General features: G+C 37.3%; 1 protein-coding gene across 3 annotated transcripts in view; it reads right to left on the reverse strand.

The window, feature by feature from the left end:
• SNX27 (sorting nexin 27) overlaps window positions 1-20408 on the reverse strand; it is a 103786-nt gene that overhangs the window by 63846 nt on the left and 19532 nt on the right. The window lies entirely within an intron of this gene.

Here is a 20408-nt window from a genome sequence, read left to right on the forward strand (position 1 = left end):
TCTCACAAAACTCACTCAGCAAACTGAACTACCTTCCCAGAATGCTGACCCCCACCCGTTATCTCAGCAAAAACTACTAGGCAGCTAGCTGACCTGGAGGTTCCCCCCATGGCTATCCCAAGAGGGTTAGGAAATACACACCTGGCCTTTAGTCAATTTCATAAAAGCTTATCTACCCTTTAAACTCTTTTTCACTCTTGTTCCAAACCATTAGGGTTTTTCCTTCCTGCAAATGATGCTAGGTTTAGTAACAAGCCTTCCACAAACTTTTCAATCACTGGAATTGTCTGTCAGAGTATGGTATCTGAAACATCCATTTATATAAACAGAACAGGCAGGAGATCATCCAGCTAAGCCTCCTTCCTTATTCTAGGTTTAACAATCTAGCCAGTAAATTCAGTGCTCTTGACATTTCACAACCTAAAATCTAACTTAAATACACACACACACACACACACACACACACTACAGCAATTTTACAACTGGCTAGCTATAGAAGAAAATAAAGAGCTCCCTCCACTGATGGAAATTTGAGCTTTTAAAATTCAGATCAGGTCAGACCAGTGGCCAGAAAAAGTGGTCAGTTCTTTGATCATAGAGCAGGATGGTAAAACAGAAGAAAATGGGCTCTGGAGCTAGATCTACATGGGTTCAAATCCTGGCCCTGCCAGAGCTGGTCTTAAGTCATTTAACCTTTCTCAGCATTGCTTTCCACGTCTATAAAAGAGAGACAATAATAAGTCCCTAACAGAGTCGTTGTGAAGATTAATGTAATAAAACATGTAACTTGCCAAGATCAATGCCTGAACACTCATATCAGAAAGTATATTAAGGAAAGAAGTACTATGTACCTATGGGTTATGAAGAGATTTTGGTTAAAGAATAAATGTAAACCTAAAGTTGGGGATTGGTAAAGCATTTCATCTGAATCTTTGACCTAATTACTAGTTCTGGGAAAATATTTTGATGGTAGAAGAAATAAAATGGAAAAGGCAAAAGTTAAAAATCAACAGAGAGAATTTGATCTATCCCTAGGAATCTTAGCTTAACTCACGAATATCCTTGTTAATTTTTTTTTTTAACAAAGTGAGGAAAACTAATACTGTAGAGACTGAAGTAAATATCTTGGATACTAAAACATGATTTTTATGTTAGTATAATCAATTTTATGAGATAAGCATTTGTGAAAAAAGTTTAAGAACTGATGCTCAAATCTTATTTTTCAGCTCCCTAATTTTTCCTAATTTTAAAGGATTTTTAATCTGGACTACTCTGTCGATAGGCTTGGGGGCGGGCGGCGGTCAGTGAACCCCTACAGAATTTGTATGTAAAATTATATTTGTCTACATATATGCATTGTTTTCTGGGAAGAGGGCCCACAGCTTTCATCAGCTTCAAAAAAGGAGTATGTAATCTCCAGAAAGGTTAAAAACTATTGTTTTCAATGCATACCTCCACCCATTCAGTTTTCAAGTTAGAATACACTGTTCCTTGGGTCACTCACAGAAATAAGCCCTGAAAATTGGCAAACTTAAGTGAGGCTTACTCCAAAAGCAGGCAGGGAGCAAGGAAGCTTGCTTAGGTTTCATTTCTTTAATAGTAAGACCAAGCTTCAAATTGGCTATCATCCCAAGAACCCTCTTAAAAAAACCCAAAACAACAACAAAAACAAAAAAACAGGAAAGAACTACCAGTGTCATATTCTAAACACACTTGCTAATACTTATCTGGTTCAACTATAGAAAGAATTCTATACATTCCACAATTTAATACAAGCTGGAAATTCCTTAATTCTTCAGAGAATGAAATAGGTCAGTAAAAACCCCAGGATGCCTGATTTCAAAAAGGGCCCTCCCTCCTCAAGAATTAAGAGCCCTTCATAGTCATAAAAATGTTTATATGATATCCCCTTTTCCACAAGAATGCTACTATACCAGACTCATATTAGGTGTGGCCCAATTTGGCCGATTCTGAAGACAAAAATGAATGTAAACTATAAATCCTGCAGAAAGGGAACTTTCAGCACTAAAGACTTCTGGTTCAAAGCATGGGTTTTGGAGTCAGAGAGACTTCCGTCTGAATACCAGTTGTGCCATTTAAGAGATGAGACATTTGGCAAATGATTCAATCTCATTAAGCCTCAATTTCTTAACTCATAAAATGGGGCTAATAATATAACAGAGTTGTTGTAAGACCCCAAATGAGATAAAGCTCTAGAATACAGTAATCACTCAATAAAAGGTAGTTATTCATGTGACAGCATTTCTATCAGCTGGGCAAGCAGGTTGGCAGTATTTTGGCCTCCTGATGATACAAACAAACCCTTTCTACGACCAATTTCCCTTGCTTTTCTTTTGTCTTTGTAACATAATCTGGATGGAATTCATTTGAAAATAAATGACTGAGCTCTCAACCAATGATAATAGGAAACACAAGATAGTCAACTTCAAAAGAGAACTACCGCATCAGAGAACCACTAAGTCCTATACCACACAAAAGTAACTACTGCCCAGTAAGTTCTACCCATCAATGCTTTTTCTACAAAGAAAGGCTTAAACACACCATCAAAAATTTTCAACAGATATGTGATTAAACAAATACAGTAAAATGTTAATTATAGAATCTAGGTGGTAAACGGGTATTCTCATGCAATTCCTTCAACTTTTCTGTATGTTTGAAATTTTTCAAAATAAAATGTGGAGAGGGTTTCCCTGGTGGCGCAGTGGTTAAGAATCCGCCTGCCAACGCAGGGGACAAGGGTTCAAGCCCTGGTCCGGGAAGTTCTCACATGCCCTGGAGCAACGAAGCCCATGCGCCACAACTACTGAGCCTGCACTCCAGAGCCCGCGAGCCACAACTACGGAAGCCCGCGTGCCTAGAGTCCATACTCCGCAACAAGAAAAGCCAACGCAATGAGAAGTGCACGCACCGCAACGAAGAGTAGCCCGCGCTCGCCACACCTACAGAAAGCACGCACGCAGCAAGGAAGACCCAACGCAGCCAAAAATAAATAAATAAAATTAATTAATTTAAAAAATAAATTAAATGTTGAGGGAAAAAAGAAGGCAACCAAAAAATCCAACCATCCACAACTAAGACCAAAATTTAGTTTCCTTACACATCTAGATGATACCCAATTACTTTGTGTCTTCAGCACTGTAAAGATACACTTGATAATTTTAAGAAAATGCCCCTCATTTTTTACATAAGACCAAAATTTGACCCCACTGGAGAGGCCTTTAGCTAGCTAACGGCAGTGGCTTTAAGTAAGACTTTTATTCAACTAAAGTTAGCCAGCTAAGGAAACTGCAAAGCTAATATAAACACTCCCAAAAAAGCAGGGAAAAAAAAGTTCTAAATAGTCAGGATTTGTATACTGTTTATGAAGGAACCTGTATATAATGAAACTAGGTATGGATGGAAGTATGACACAGCCAATCACTATACGTGCCACAGCAAGGAGCCATTCTATGTGGTAAGCAGAATATTATTTTGACCCCCTGTGACACGCAGGAAAGTAATTAAAGTCCCCCAGAGGCAGCCTGTAATAAACAGACAATAAAGTCCTATAACTGCAAGCAGTAGGAGACACTTCTCAATTCTGTAGGTTAAAACACAATGGCTACATGTTCACAGAAAGGTTAAAATAAAAAAAGTTTTGCCAAGGATGTGGAAGAGATGGAATTCTCATGCATTGCTGATGGGAGCATAAAGCAAAAACAATCCGGCAGTTTCTTATAATGTGAAACATAAACACATTTACTATATGACCTAGCAATTCCACTCCTACGTATCTACCCAAGAGAAATGAAAACATGTCCATACAAACAATTATAGTTGAATGTTCATTGAAGCTTTATTCATCATAGTCCAAAACTGAAAACAGCCAAACGTCTACCAAGAGGTAAACAGATAAACTGTGGCACATTCATGCCACAGAGTATTGCTCAGCAATAAAAAGGACCAAACTACTGATGCCCACAATATGGATGAATCTCAAAAATACACTGAGCAAAGAAGGCAGAAAAGAGTCTGTTTGATTTGATTTCATTTATTTGAAGTTCCGAATAGACAAAACTATGCTATAGTGATAATTATCAGATCAGTGGTTGTCTGTCAGGGAGGGGGCGGGGGTAGGGGGTACAACAGACACAAGGAAGCTTTCTGAAGTAATATATGTGCTCTATATCTTGATTGGGGTGGTAGTTAAATGGATCTATACTTTTCTCAGATTTAAAACTCTCAAAATGTGTGCATTTGACTGTATGTAAATTAAACCTCAATAAAGTTGATTTTAAAATAAAATTATATAATATCCTCATTTATAAATGTAAAATAGTCCATCATCAGAGTGAAACAGCCCCTATTCTACTTTTAGATTACTCTGAATTTTTTTTTTTGCTGTTATTGACAATGTTGTTATGAAGATCCTAATAGATGAATCTCTACACATATCTGCAGTACAAAATTGTTTAATGGATAAAACACACCCTTTTTCCTTCACCTCCCATATCTTTGTGGAAAATAAGCTAAGCCTTCAATACTTTCACGTCTTACAAGCCTATTTCAACAAAATAATGAAGAGAAAATTAAGCCAGAGCTAGTTTTACCCCTACTACTGCTTTGGCCTTTTGTCTTAACCTCCTAAAAACAACAGGACACGTATTTCAAGCCTAGTGTAGTTAAGAACGTCAGCAACAGATGATTATAAAATTAAGCCAGAGAGCAACAGCATCTCTGTCTAGTTTATTAAAGCCATAATGTGAGAAACATCAAACTCACTCAACACTTGATTAATACTATTGTATTACATTATAAATATAATTGATCTTTTTTAGGAGTCCTAGAATCCCCTTGTTAGATTTTTAAGCATTCAAGGCTGTAAAGCATTTTCTTCTCACAGAGTATTTGAAAAAGAATTTGTCCAGCCAAATAGCTAACATTAGAAAAACTTCTAATAACATTGAAGTACATCAAGCAAATGAACTTACAACTCAAAAAATATTTATGAAGACTATATGCAAACATGGAAAAGTCCTTATAATATGTAAAATGCAAAAAAACAAAGACTATAAATATTGTTTGAGGTTTTTTGCATTTAAAATATAAAAATATCGTCCATTGTGATCTTATGAGCACATAAGATATTTCTGTCCCCAAATAGACACAGTATGTAAACTATGAAAATAGCTAAGTTAGGGGAACTATGGAACTATGGGTAATTTTAAAAATTTAACATAGCTTTTCTATCTTTTCAATTACACAAAGCTTTTTAAACAAACTCCCTATCTTCTCTGCAATATATTTTCTTGGAAATTGGGTGAAGATCTTACAAGTTGGAGAAAAACAGTCCCCTAACTCATCAAAAGAACAACCCTTCCTTTGACTTTTCACTGGTTCATTGCCCAGTTGTTGAGTACATCTATACTAGACACTAGACTATAAAAACAAGGAACTACTCTACTGAAATGTAAAGACATGTCCTTTTAAATTTTGCAGTTAAATCATCTGGCTGGCTTAGGTTGACTCCTTTTCATCCACCTCTGCCTCTTTGATATCTAACTTAGGCAAACAATCAAGTCACATAACTGACTAATTGTATTAGCAATCATGCTGTACTTTGCCCTTACACTCTGGAGATAAGGGATTCAGACATGCATAAGCAATAAAAATAGCCAAAAGAAGTCAAGCTTGATCGTGTCTGTACCAAAGTACAATGCCAGACCACTAAATACCAAGAACTTTTTGGAATTTTGTTTCAGAAATAATAACATTTTAGAACACCTAATTTACTGACAGGACAAGAGAAGTACAACTAGAGAAAGTAAATTGTCAAAGGTTTCTAAAACGCTTGCATTTTTTCTAATAAACAATCTGGTTAACAATTTTAAAAGCACAAAACTATTATCTCAATTACTCTTAATGTTAACTTATGTGGAAAATGAGACGATGACTACATAAACAGGTAGAAAATGGAAAGCCATTTCACTGGTAATATGCATCTAAAGTCATAAAAATGTTCATGTTCTTTCAACCCAAAATGGCCTTACTGAGAATTTATCCTAAGGAAATCATCATAATATGAGCTCCATGAGGGCAAGAACTTTACAGTGGCATTTGGACCATTCTCAAGTATTTGTTGAAAGAAATGAAATAATCCTGAACACAGAAAAAGCAAGGTACAAGTATGTTCATTATTTAGGTTGTTTCCAAATTTCTGTTCTTATAAAAAGTCAGCAATAGGGGGAAATGAATGATAAAGAAAATTATAGAAAAACAATTTAACTATAAAGCAACCATTTAAAAGTGTAAATATGAAGAACAAAATAATCTGTAAATATGTTTGGGCCAATGTTATGTTAAGAAGTGGATTATAAAAATGCAACTTCTAAAAGATAACACAGGAGAAAATCTAGTGATGGGTATGACAATGAGATTTTAGACAACAAAAATGTGATCCACGAAAAACAAAATTGCTAAGATGAATTTTATAAAAATTAAAAACTTCTGCTCTGTGAAAGACACTGTTAAGAAAAACAAGTCACAGACTGGGAAAATATATTTGGAAAACACATATTTGATAAAGGACTTGTATCCAAAATATAAAAGAACCTTAAAACTCAACAATAAAAACAAGCCAGTTAAAAATGGGCAGGGACTTCCCTGGTGGTCCAGTGGTTAAGACTCTGCACTCCCAATGCAGGGGTCCCAGGTTCTAACCCTGGTCGGGGAACTAAGATCCCACATACCACAACTAAGCCCGAGTTCTGCAACTACTGAGCCTGTGCGCTCTAGAGCCCATGAGCCTCAACTAGAGAAGCCCGTGGGCCACAGGAAAGACCCAGCACAGCCAAAATAAATAAATAAATAGATAAATTTTTTTAATGTATTAAAAAATGGGCAAAAGATCTGAACAGACACCTCACTAAAGAAGAAATACAGATGGTAAATAAACATATAAAAGTTACTCAACATCACTCATCATTGGAGAACTGCAAATACCATTAAATACCTATTTGATTGGTTAAAAAAAACACAATAATATCAAATGCTGGTGAAGATGTGGAGCAACAGCAATTCATTCAATGGTAGAACCACTTTGGAAGACAGTTTGACAGTTTCTTAAAAAGCTAAACATAGTCTTACCATAAGATCCAGCAATCACACTCCTAGGTATTTACCCAATTGAGTTGACAACTTATATTCACACAAAAACCTGCACACAGATGTTTATAGCAGCTTTATTCATAATTGCCAAAAACTGGAAGCAACCAAGATGTCCTTTATAAGTGAATGGATAAACAAAAGTGGTACATCTAGACAATGGAATATCATTCAGCTATAAAAAGAAATGAGCTCTCAAGCCACAAAAAGACATGCGGGAATCTTAAATGCATATTGCTAAGGGAAAGAAGCCAATCTGAAAAGGCTATATATTGTATGATTCCAATTAATTATATGACATTCCAGAAAAGGCAAAGATCAGTGTGCTGCCAGGGGCTTGGAGGGAGGGGAGGGATGAATAAGTGAAGCACAGGGGATTTTTAGGGCAGAGAAACTATTCCGTATGATACTGTAACACTGCATACATGAGAGGATGCACTTGTCAAAACCTACAGAACTTTACCACACAGAGAGTAAACCTTAATATATGCAACTTTTTCTTAAATCATAGGTTCAGAGAATTCCAGGCTATCACAAGAGAATCTAACTGTATTTCAAATCTATTTCTTTTTTTTTTTTTTTTTTTTTGCAGTACGCGGGCCTCTATTTCAAAAAACCTCATGGAAGCGGGTAGGAGGGAAAAGGTACAGACCTAAGTAACTGGAAATGAATGAATTCTGTAAGATTAAAGGCCAAAGGGACTGCACATAAATACTGTATTCTAGTTAATAAAGTTGTTTCCTGCAGGGGTACAGGTTAACAATTCTGGTATTACTACACATGTATACTGGAATTGAAAAATTAAGTAAATAAATGGTGGATGTAGGGAGCCAAGTTTCTCACTGTTGGAGTGGAAATGTACAAATCAGCAAGGGGAAGGGGATAAAATATCCATATGGTAATGAAGAAAAGCTAGAGACATCAGTAAGAACTCATGTTTAACTTAATATAGATACAGATGGTTACATATAGAAATATTTATAGATATGTGTATATACAGGGGTTAATAAACACACATATATTTCTTTGCTCTGACAGCTGAGAGGGCCTGAAAGTACACCCTCTTAGCAAGAACCATACCTAATGCCTAGATCTTGGTTTCTAATAACATTCTCCAGTAAAAAGAACCAGTGCCTCTTGGAGAAATGGCTGATTCTAGGACTGGGGCAGGAAACACACAAGATGAGCCTGGAGCACTGTGTAGTACCAGAAAGTAAGGAAGTGCTCAAAAACAAAACAAAACAAAAAAACACACATTGGTGAGAGTATGGTAGAAGGGCACAGAAGCCAACTGAAAGAGCTACCAATGGCTGATTCTGGAACAACTGGAGCAACAAAATAAAGTGGTAGTGTCAGGTTATACAACCCGAAGTATAAAATTATTATCCATGAGCCCATACTGATATAAATAAATGACAGAATAAATTAATACACAGGGGAGAAGAGACATTCTTCTCCTATGCAGAATTTCAAATAAATTATACAGTTACTACATACTAAAGGAGAAAAGCATAACTTCCCACTCCTTAAGTGTGGGCTGCATATAGTGGCTCCTATCCAAAGGGTACAGTATGAAGAGGGGGGAGAGGAGGAGGAGAATAACTTTAAAGTCGAGAAACCTGGCAAACTACTTTAGCCAGATGATCAAGGTCAATATCAACAGTCATAAATCATGATGATAGTATGTACAGTTGATATGAACAGATGAAAATGATACTTTACCTCTGTGACTGTCCTCCCAAAATCACCAAAACTCCAATCTAATCATGAAAAAAAATCAGACAAATTCTAATAGTCAGGCATACAATACCTGACCAGTACTCCTCAAAAGTGTCAAGGTAGGGGCTTCCCTGGTGGCACAGTGGTTGAGAGTCCGCCTGCCGATGCAGGGGACACGGGTTCGTGCCCCGGTCTGGGAGGATCCCACATGCCGCGGAGCGGCTGGGCCCGTGAGCCATGGCCGCTGAGCCTGCACGTCCGGAGCCTGTGCTCCGCGACGGGAGAGGCCACAGCAGTGAGAGGCCCGCATACCACAAAAAAAAAAAAAAAAAGTGTCAAGGTCATCAAAAACAAGGAAAGACTGAGAAAATGTCACAGCCAATATGAGTCTAAGGAGACATGACAACTAAATGTAATGTGGTATCTTGGATGGGATCCCGGAATAGAAAGACATTAGGTAAAAACTAATGAAATCAGAATAAACTATGGGCTTCAGCTGGTAATAATGTATCAACATTGGTTCATTTATTTTAACAAATGTTAAACATGTAACAAATAACCATATATAAGAGAAAAACTGTATGGTGGGAGTGGGGGATGTATATATGGAAACTCTACACTATCTGTTCAATATTTCCATAAATCTAAAACTATCCTAGAAAATGGTCTATTAATTCTAAAAATTAGATCACAAATTATATGTAACAGTATGACTTCATAACAAATACATTAAAAAAGGACAGCCAAAATACAAAAAGTAGTTGTGTTAGGATGATAAGATAGGTGATTTTTTTTCCTTAGTCTCCAAATTTTCTAACATTACTAATACATTACTTTTATAATTTAAAAAATGAATTTTATACCACTAAACACCTACTAGAATGACCAAAATCCAAAACACTGACAATACCAAATGCTGATGAGGATATGGCTTAACAGGAACTCTCATTCATTGCTGGTGGAAATGCAAAAGGGTATACTTTGGAAGACAGTTTGGTGGCTTCTTATAAAAATAACATACTCTTGGGCTTCCCTGGTGGCGCAGTGGTTGAGAGTCCGCCTGCCAATGCAGGGGACAGGGGTTCATGCCCCGGTCCAGGAGGAGCCCACATGCCACGGAGCGGCTAGGCCCGTGAGCCATGGCCGCTGAGCCTGCGCATCCGGAGCCTGTGCTCCGCAACAGGAGAGGCCACAACTGTGACAGGCCCGCGTACCGCAAAAAAAAAACAAACAAACATACTCTTACCACCTGGATCCAGCAATTACGCTCTTTGGAGTCAAAAACTTTTGTCCACACAAAAACCTGTACACAGATGTTTATAAGCAGCTTTATTCATAATTACCAAAACTTGGAAGCAACCAAGATGTCCTTCAGTTGAGGAATGGATAAACTGTGGTAAATCCAGAAGACAATGGAATATTATTCATCACTAGAAAGAAATGAGCTATCAAGCCATAAAAAGACATGAAGGACACTTAAATGTATATTACTACGTGAAAGAAGACAAGGCTACATACTATATGATTCCAACTGTATGATAATCTGGAAGAGGCAAAAATATGGAGACAGTAAAAAGATCAGTAGTTGCCAGGGCTTAGGGGGAGAGAGGAATGAATTGGCAGAGCATAGAGGATTTTTAGGGCAGTGAAACTACTCTGTATACTACAATGGCAGATACTGTTATTACAAATTTGTCCAAACCCATAGAATATACAACACCAAGAGTGAACCCTAAAATAAACTATGGACTCTAAGTGACAATGATGTGTCAATGTAGGCTCATCAATTCTAACAAATGTACCTCTCTGGTGGGGGAAGTTTATAATGGTGGAGGCTATGCATTCTTTGGAGAGCCCTAATTCACAAACCCTTACCAAAGCCTTTTTTAAGTATCAAAAGCAAAATTCAACATTTATACCAATATTTTAAAGCACCTACATCCAAAAATTTAATGCTGGGCAAAAGAGAGTACTAATAACGATAAAGTATGGCCCTGGCAGGGTTGAGAAACTGAGAGGTATGTCAATCAGCATCTAGTCTTCCCAAAGAGGGAAAAAAGAATAAATAACGTGTCAAATAAGCTGCTCACCATCACTGGGACCTTTTACCTTTGGCTGGGTGTTCTATTCACAAAGAATGCTGCCTGAGGCAGGAAAAGTACAAATAAGCATCATCTGTCTTTCGACCATAATACCTCCAGCCACAAGTAACAAGGGTTTACTACTTGGGAAGGAGTAATAGATTCCTCAAAACTTCTAGTTCCAAGGCAATCAGGAAACAAATATAATCTACACAGGTAGACTTATTTCTAAATAAATGAATCTTGTCATTCAATAAAAAAAAGTATAATAAGGCTTAAGGTTTTAAGGATTTTAAAAATCAATATAAAATTATAATCAAGCTATTCAGAAGAAAAGTTCATTTGTTATCTGATAATTACCTGTAAGGCCAATGTAACAACTTGACACCAAGAATAAAAACAAACTTGTTCATTTCCCTCCTAATAAAATACAAAATTCTAGTCTTAGAATTTTAAAACAGCCTCCTATATTAAAATTACTAAGGCTTTGGATCTGTGCTCCACATGGCCAGGACACAACTAGTTTACACCTTTTATCCTAGCATAATTAATGGGCCCCTTTCAAGTGTCCTGGTCTGGACAATAAACTATACAGTCCTCCTAGTTTTAGTACATTTTGTGTCTGGAAGACTCCTGTGAATATGCACATAGTCTCTAGGCACTTGCATTACTAGTTTAGATAACTAAGGGCAGAAGAGTACTTATGGCGGCTTGGAGGAATTGCTCTAAACTTGTTCATCCCATTGTGGTGAGGCAGGACGGGGGAGGTTAGGGAGGAGGAATAAGAATCAGGTCAACTATGCTTAAGAAATAACCTAAGGCTGCCGCTTTCTCCACCAAACCTAAAATTCCTTAGTGCAAAGACTACATGTCATTCAGCTTCCTATCCCCAGTGTCTAATATTGTATGTGTCATGTAGTAAGCACTCATTAAAAGTTATCCCTGAGTGAATGAAAAAAAATTATTAAGATTAGCACATAAACTCAATACTGGTTTTCCTTCATGCACTTCCATAATTTCATTCCTTATTTTTAACTTTTATACTGGTTTCACTATTTAGAGGGAAGTACTAAAAATATTATGCAAGCTCTACATTTTTCAAGCCTTAGTATTAGTGATCATTTTGTTTTCTATTGTGGGTAGCAATAAAAATAATGGTTAAGAGTAAAATATGACATTCAATTATGTAAGCAATTCCAAAGTGAGGCTATGTTTTCTTTTACTGAAATATACTGAAAATAAAAGTAAACTGTTTTTATTAATTTTTTAAAAAATAAACACTGATTCCAAGGAGAGCAAAATGAGGTAAGAAGAAGGAATAAGAAATAAACATGTTGACATTTAAAAAGCAGCCTGTATTTTATGTTAATTCTGGGAATAATCTATTATAATTATATTGTTTCATCTCATAAAAACTAAATGTACCACATTTAGTTAAAAAATTTAAGCACAGGGGCTTCCCTGGTAGTGCAGTAGTTGAGAGTCCGCCTGCCAATGAAGGGGACACGGATTCGTGCCCCAGTCCGGGAAGATCCCACATACTGCGGAGCGGCTAGGCCTGTGAGCCATGGCCGCTGAGCCTGCGCGTGCGGAGCCTGTGCTCCACAACAGGAGAGGCCACAACAGTGAGAGGCCCGCATACCACACACACACAAAAAAAATTTAAGCACAATGGGTTTCCTCACACGACAGAGGCTAAAGTATTACCAGTAACGTCTTAAAGAAATTTCCCGATACTAAAGCTATAAAAGTATGCATTTATCTTGTTTGGATAAGATTTTTTTGCTTACTTTTCAACTTTTGTCTTTAAACACTTGATCAGCATATAACAACTCTATGGTTCAATTTAAATGTAAAGCTAGATGTGAAAATAGGTTACTTCTTCACACTGCGGGGATAATGAATGCTAGATAAAGGTAAGAAAGTTGCTAATAGCCATAATGGTTTCCCTAACCTGACTAACTCATTCTCCTCCTATCTACCCTATTTCTCAGGCCCCCTCAATCAATTATTCACCAGCAAAACAAACATAATCAGTCCTAAAGCATTTCTCAACACCAACTCAGTCTTTGAGACCTGCTATAATTTGAACCATTGCCTAAATGGCCAATTTAAACGCAACTCCCCAATGTTTTTAGTTTGGTGTACAGTGAAAGTTAATTAAAGAATAAAATCTACTTGCTTTATCAACAACCTTAGTTTGCAAGTCAGGTAAATTACCAAAGGAGGAATCTTAATATTTTAAAGTTCTATTTCACTACTATTTCTGAATTATCACATAATGCAATTAAAAACATGATTCTTCATGTGATCTGATAAGTCTGTTCTGCGGTGACAAACTGCACCCTGAATCCCAACACCCATTTCCTAAATATTCAATTCGTCTCCAGAGGTACTGTATTTGAGTGTGAGGAGAAGTGTAAATCTATCACTACTACTGAAAAAACAGTTCAAAATACCTTCATCTATGTAAGAAGCCCTTAGAAATGAATAACAAGATAGATACTTTTTAAGTCATATGGCCCTTCAGCAATCAAATACCATCCTTTAACCCAAATTAAGTTTGCACAATTTCTTTTGGAAGCTGAGGAACACAGACTACAGTACAGTTTTTGTTAAGTTGTAGTCTATTTCAGCATATTGAATAAGAAGAAAGTTACAGTAAGACCTTTTCCAAATCAGAAACATAAAGGATAATTTGGTAGGCCAGGGAAATCTAAAATAATCTATTAGCACACAATTCAGAAAGGGAAACTTTAGTGTCACATTTCCTTGGATTCAAAACACCAGGTAAAGAGAACAAAACTCATTGTCGTTTCTAAGACAAGAGATGCAAGTTACGTACCTTGAGAAAACAGATCCAAAAAATAGTTTTTAACCCTACCAGAATCAAAATGATCATAATTTTGGGTAAAAAGAATTAAGTAACCTGCATGGTACATTCAGTAGACAAACTGCACACTAAATTACAAACTTTATCATGATTAAACTGATCAGCAAAAGAAGTGGAAGAAGTTTCCCAAACTTTCACAGAGGTCATCACATCTCCAAATATTAAGTTAATCAATTTTCAAAACATACTAAATAAATATAACTAGATAGGCCCACAGATATAAAAGTACTGTCGAGGGCAGGGGGTTGGAGGGGAGAGAGAGAGCTTCCTGGTTAATCGCACTGAATAGTTCTGTAAGAGTAATCAGCCTCTTCAAAGCAGCTGGGAGAAAATCCACACAAGCAGCTGACTCTGCAGACTGCTCTGTACTTTTCCAAAGAGAAGTAAACTAATTACTTGTGTTTCAAGTCCACAGAATACACAGACCTGTCATTCTAGTCTTGCTCTGAGGTCTGACATAAGAATCTGCAATTTCAGATAGCTTAAGCAAAAACCATTTTTTTAAAAGATGTTTTCATAACAACGGAAGTTCATTAAAGGAAGTACACATAAGAGTACTCAAATGCAGTACCTTACTCTGCAACTTTAACACCTTGCAGATAGGTGTATTTCCTCAACTATATGAAAACCTTATTAGTTAGCAGGGAGCAATAAATAATAAACAAAAAAGACTACACACATACTACCTAGCATTTGACTGATACCATATCACAAAATCTAATTCTGAAGTACCCCTCACAATACTGACAGGAGAAATTCACTGTACGGTCACCACCAATTCTTAAACTTATCTGGGGCTTCCCTGGTGGCGCAGTGGTTAAGAATCTACCTGCCAATTCAGGGGACGTGGGTTCGAGCCCTGGTCCGGAAAGATCCCACATGCCGCGGAGCAACTAAGCCAGTGCGCCACAACTACTAAGCCTGCACTCTAGAGCCCACGATCCACAACTACTGAGCCAGCATGCTGCAACTACAGAAGCCTGCGTGCCTAGGGCACGTGCTCCGAAACAAGAGAAGCCACCGCAATGAGAAGCCCGCACACTACAACGAAGACCAGCCCCCCACTTGCCACAACTAGAGAAAGTCCGCGCGCAGCAACGAAGACCCAACACATACAAATAAATAAATAAACAAACTTATCTGAAGGATCTCTGTAAGAATTTTCATTTTGAATGTAGACTTCAGGTATAAATCTTAGTACTATACATATTAAGTTCCCTGTCTGTCTTTCGTCCCACTCAACTCCCAGCAACATGCTGTCTGCCAAAATAAAAGATTTAAATTAAAGGAGGCATCTTCAAATCAGAGGAGTACAGCTAAAACAGAACATCTGTAGGGCAGAGCACAAGTGGACCTACAGCATATAGGATCAAACTTACCAACTGTAAACACAATAGTAAGTACAGTCATATAAAACATAAGAGAAAGAGAAACAGATATTTGAGAAGCTGAACTGTGCTGTGAGTAAAATACATATACAAATTAAAGGCAACCAGCTCCTCACCAGCTGCTCCCAGCTCTGGGCATTAGAGCTTAGTTGTCTTTAGTTCCCTTCTTTATATAGTACAAGACAGCCCAAGAGAGTAGATGCTCTGAAATTCTTCTAACAGTGATTTTCCTCTTTGGCCTTGGAAATGTTATTCAACCTCTTCAGGTAAATAATTAAATAAAAACTAAATTCTCAGGGAGTCCTGGGTATTAATGCACATACAACGATATTCTGACCTCAAAAACAGAATAAAATCCAAACTTTTTAGCACGGCAATCGAAACCCCATTTGATCTAACCTGAAGCACAGGTGTCTATAAACAAACAGCAACTTTCGATTCCTTGTTATCCTAAGATCCTCCCTTTGGTCACACAGTTACTTCAGCCTATAAAATCGTTCCCCCTCTTCTGCCTACTAAAATTATACCTGTCCTTCAATCACAGTTTAAAAGCCTTCTATGACTCATCCACCCACCAATCTTCCAATCTTCTCAAGCATATTCACTCTTCTTACCTCTAAACTCCATTGTGTTTTTCATTTATCTCCATTATTTCATTTTGCTTTACATGCAGTAAATTGTTTACATGCACCTTCCCCACCGCAGTGTAAGTTTCCCAAGGGCAGGGATGCAGGGACTCTGTGACTCATACAAGCCTAACAGTACTTTACACACAGTTTGTGCTTAATTGTGGTACCAGGCTGAACATGAGGTGATTATTAGGCAACATCATAAAATTGATACCCTAAATCACTGGTTTTCAAACAGTGGATTACAACCTAATGAGTCATGAAATTAATGCAGTGGGCCACCATCAGCATTCAAAAAACAAAACAAAAAACCCAAAATACTGACGGACTAAAAAATACCAGAGTGCATGATACTAGTAAACACAGTTTTGTGAAACTTGTTTCAGGTGTTGTTTTTTTTTTAACTGGGTGTAATAAAAAATCTATGAGTTTCAATTTTTTAAAAAATGGTTTTAAACTGCCTAAATTTTTTTTTCCAAATGTGGGCCTGGAATTGCACCACCCATACACTGGCTCTTACTAGACTGCCTAAGTGAAGCACAGAAACCATCTCTATAGCTGACAGTCGAAGAACAGAATGACCCTAACTGGCGCTAACCTAACCCACTACAATACCCTTTGTGCCAGCAATGTCAGCATCTAACAATGAACTTACCACAGATCATGCTCCCAAAGCACCGTGCAGTGATCATAAATCATAAATGTTTGCTTGTCAACTGAGTCTCTTTGCTTATCTACCAGATCATAAGAATTATTCCCAACGGGACTTATCTAAAAAAACAATTATCCTTTAGAGCGTGGTAATAAACCCTCTCCTGAAACAAACTGGAAAAGTGGTGGCTGGAAAAAGAACTGTTCTTCACCATAACTTATATGACCCAAACAAATCTTCACGTTACTAACAAAAAATCTTTTCCTGGTCACAGCAACGTTGCAGAAGACATTTCTGTGGGGAAGATAATGCTATTTTCAAATTTAGTTTTATTATTTTGCCGCCTCCACTACCTATGGAATTAAAAGTATTTCTTGGGGTTGCAATTACGATCGTCATGCTCTCTTCACTGATAACCAATAAAGATAGCAACAAATAAGGGCAAAGAATGCCTATTTTGGTCCCCCGTCTTCTACCCAATTGAACAATAAGAGAGACAGGGTAAATAAAGATATAACACAGTTACATTTCAAAATCATAGAACCAAAGTTCAACTGCTATCCAACTTCATAGGGATATGACTGAATTTTAAGAATTTTAAGTGACTTCAGTCAAGAATAGTTGACTATTAACAGTCAAGAATAGCTGAGAAAACAAAGAAATGGAAAATACACTGGATTTAGCTTCCAAAGACCTGGGTTTAATTCTGGTTAACATTCATTAGTGCAACACCCAGTTTCCTCTCTTATGAAACAGGGATAATACCCATACATTCATTCAGCAAGCGTTTATAGAAGAGTACTCTCTATGTGCCGCTAGATATTTAGCTACAGAAACAGCATAGACATAGTCCCTGCCACCAAGGAGCTTATATTTTCCCTATCTCACAAGGCTCTTGTGAAGATCAAATGTAAAAACACTGTGCAAACTGTAACACTATACAAATTGCAAAGTAATATAATAATTATTATTAACTTGCTCTACCTCTTAACCCTCACCTTTATTACAACAGCTTATCAAGGTTCAAAAAATAAAGTGTAGATGATTAGATACAACAGTTAGTCCACTATCTACTGAACTGATTTTCCTAAGGGCTGGGATTTCAAGAGCCTAATAAATCACTTTGTTCATATAGTCTTAGCTAATGACTCTCTACATAATCATGACAATAAAATGAACTGAGAATTAAAGGCTTGTAGTTTCACTCCAGGTATGGGGTGGGTATGTTGGCTGCATTACCACACCTGGCCAGGGAGTAAAAAATAAAGATTTCTAGGCCCCGTGCAAGACCTACTGAATCATAACCTTTAAAGGGTGAGCCTGAGAATCCATACTTTTGACAAGCACACCCAGTGATTCTTACGCTCACTAAAGCTTGAGGATCACTGCCATAAAAACTTCCTTTGATCAATAACCATGATTTCAAACACCATTTACAAAACCTACCTGGAAAATCTAAGCCAAATAGAATTCAGCTACAACTGAGAAAGCAGATCCTAAGAATGTACTTTTTTAACTCATAAAAATATTTCATGTGGCCCCAACCTCTTTTTAGTCAATTTTCAAATTTTCACATAAAATTTTAAAAAAACAAAAACAAAAAAAGAATGCCCATGACATATTTATACGTTTTTAAAATAAATTATCACTAAACAAATATATATACACCCACAAACATCTTTTTCTTATGGTTTAACTTTAATACAGAAAAGTTATATTATCTTGTAGCTATCAAGAAGTAAGGTGGGACTTCCCTGGTGGTGCAGTGGTTAAGAATCACCTGCCAATGCAGGGGACGTGGGTTCGAGCCCTGGTCCGGGGAGATCCCACTTGCCACGGAGCAACTAAGCCCATGAGCCACAACTACTGAGCCTGTGTTCTAGAGCCCGTGAGCCACAACTACTGAAACCCACGCACCTAGAGCTCGTGCTCCGCAACAAGAGAAGCCACCGCAATGAGAAGCCCGCGCACCACAACGTAGAGTAGCCCCCACTCGCCGCAACCAGAGAAAGCCCGCACGCAACAACAAAGACCCAACGCAGCCAAAAATAAAATTAATTAATTTTTTTAAAAAAGAAGTAAGGCATATACTCTCTGCCTAGCATAAATATATCATGATATTGAACGCTTACAAGCCAACCTTAGGGTCCATGCTTACTGAAGACCATATTACCCAAACACCAAAGAGACAAAACAAACTAGCCAACAGACAAACCTAATCTCTCAAAAATAGACAGTACAATATCCATATCCACTGCACACTTAAACCCTCCTAAGGGCATCTCTCAAGAAATCAATCAAGAGCCCTTGAAACTATCTTAACCTTAAGAAAATCACCTGAAGTCTAATATTTCTTAACACGCTATATGATTAGTGCAAAGACGTATTTATTTTGGTTCTATTTGTTGAAAGCATCCTTCACTCACTAGTCTCCAAGTGTGTATACATCAAAGGGAAGACACTCAATATATGTTACACTGGAAAAATTACAAGGTGAAGGCTAACATTGCCATTCAAGAAAACTTTCCATCTGCAGTAAAATTCAGAGCCCAGAAGGCTTGTTCATACTCCAGCACCAAGCCCTGCAACATGACTCTTTCCCTAACCAGTTAGAATCTAGTCAGTTTTGAAGGGAGAAAGGACAAACCAAACCATATTGAATTTAATTTAATGACTTCTCCTAGATTCAGTTAGGACAAGGCCTTGGTAAGCAGCCTTTAAAGAAATGCACAGAAAAAATGCTCTTTTTTGTCCAGGCTTTTATTCTCATAAATCTCATCTGTTCTTTCAAACCTCTATCAGTTGTCCAAACTACTGCAATATATGAAAATTGGAATACAATAATTTGCATATTGGAGGAAAGTGTCTAAAATCGGGAAAAGTCTTAATCAACAATTATCTGTTTAAGAAGGTCCAGACATCCACCTATAACTCAATACAAACTACATCTACACAATAATAATCTACCTATGCCTACTCTGACCCTACTTGGCACTTCATCAACATGCAAAGCTTACCTGGGACAACAGAGAGGTTAATTTAAGGAACATGGGTGAGAGACAGAGAAAAGTGTTGCCTAAAGAATGCTTTAGGAAAATTAGCATCAACCTAACCAAGATCAAAACAAGTAGCAGATACAGATATCCCTCAAGAACAATGTCTGTTTGGTCTCTGTCTTCCTCCTCTCACTTGAAAACCTAAGGAGAAGATGTAGACTTTGGAAGAAGGGAAGGACAGAGAAAGAAACTGTATAGTTGAGGACCCAAACAATTTACCACCTATCTTGACTCTGTTACAACTATCACTATTTTCACTATAGTAGCAGAGAAACTGCAAAGAATTTGGAAATCAAAATACAGTTGGAAGGTGAGAATCCAATGCCAGGTAGATGTCCAATCATCACAACATTCCAGAAAAAGGTTCTCTAAGCAAAGAGTGCTCTTTTTGCCCCACCCACTAAAAGAGAGAAAGTTGTCTACTCATCACCACTAAAATGTAATGTCTTTTCTCTAGAAGAAGAAATGGGCCTAGACTGGAACCTGGGCCTGAGGCAAGTCCTTCTGTCTGTCTGGGGAATCATCTGAGGTCTCCTTTAGAGTACCTAGTTTATATCTGGACTCTGCTGCAAAAACCACAGTACTCTACTCCAGTAAAGAGTAAATGATTTAGAACTTTATGATAAATTTATAATTTTAAATAAATACTTCAGTTTTAAATTTAAAAATAAACAGCTGGATACAAAGTTAACTTCCAAAGGGAAAGGAAAATGACAATTCCAAGAGCTTCTATCAGAAGGAAACATCAGCCACAGATTTTGAGTTATCTAGAAAGAAAAGAATTAGGTGCCCAGGTACAAAGCAGAAGGTCACTACTGCATTCTGC

Source organism: Delphinapterus leucas, chromosome 1 (genome assembly GCF_059928025.1).
Source record: "Delphinapterus leucas isolate spDelLeu-1000000601 "Yukka" chromosome 1, BTC_Dleu_Yukka2, whole genome shotgun sequence".
NCBI lineage: Eukaryota > Metazoa > Chordata > Mammalia > Artiodactyla > Monodontidae > Delphinapterus > Delphinapterus leucas.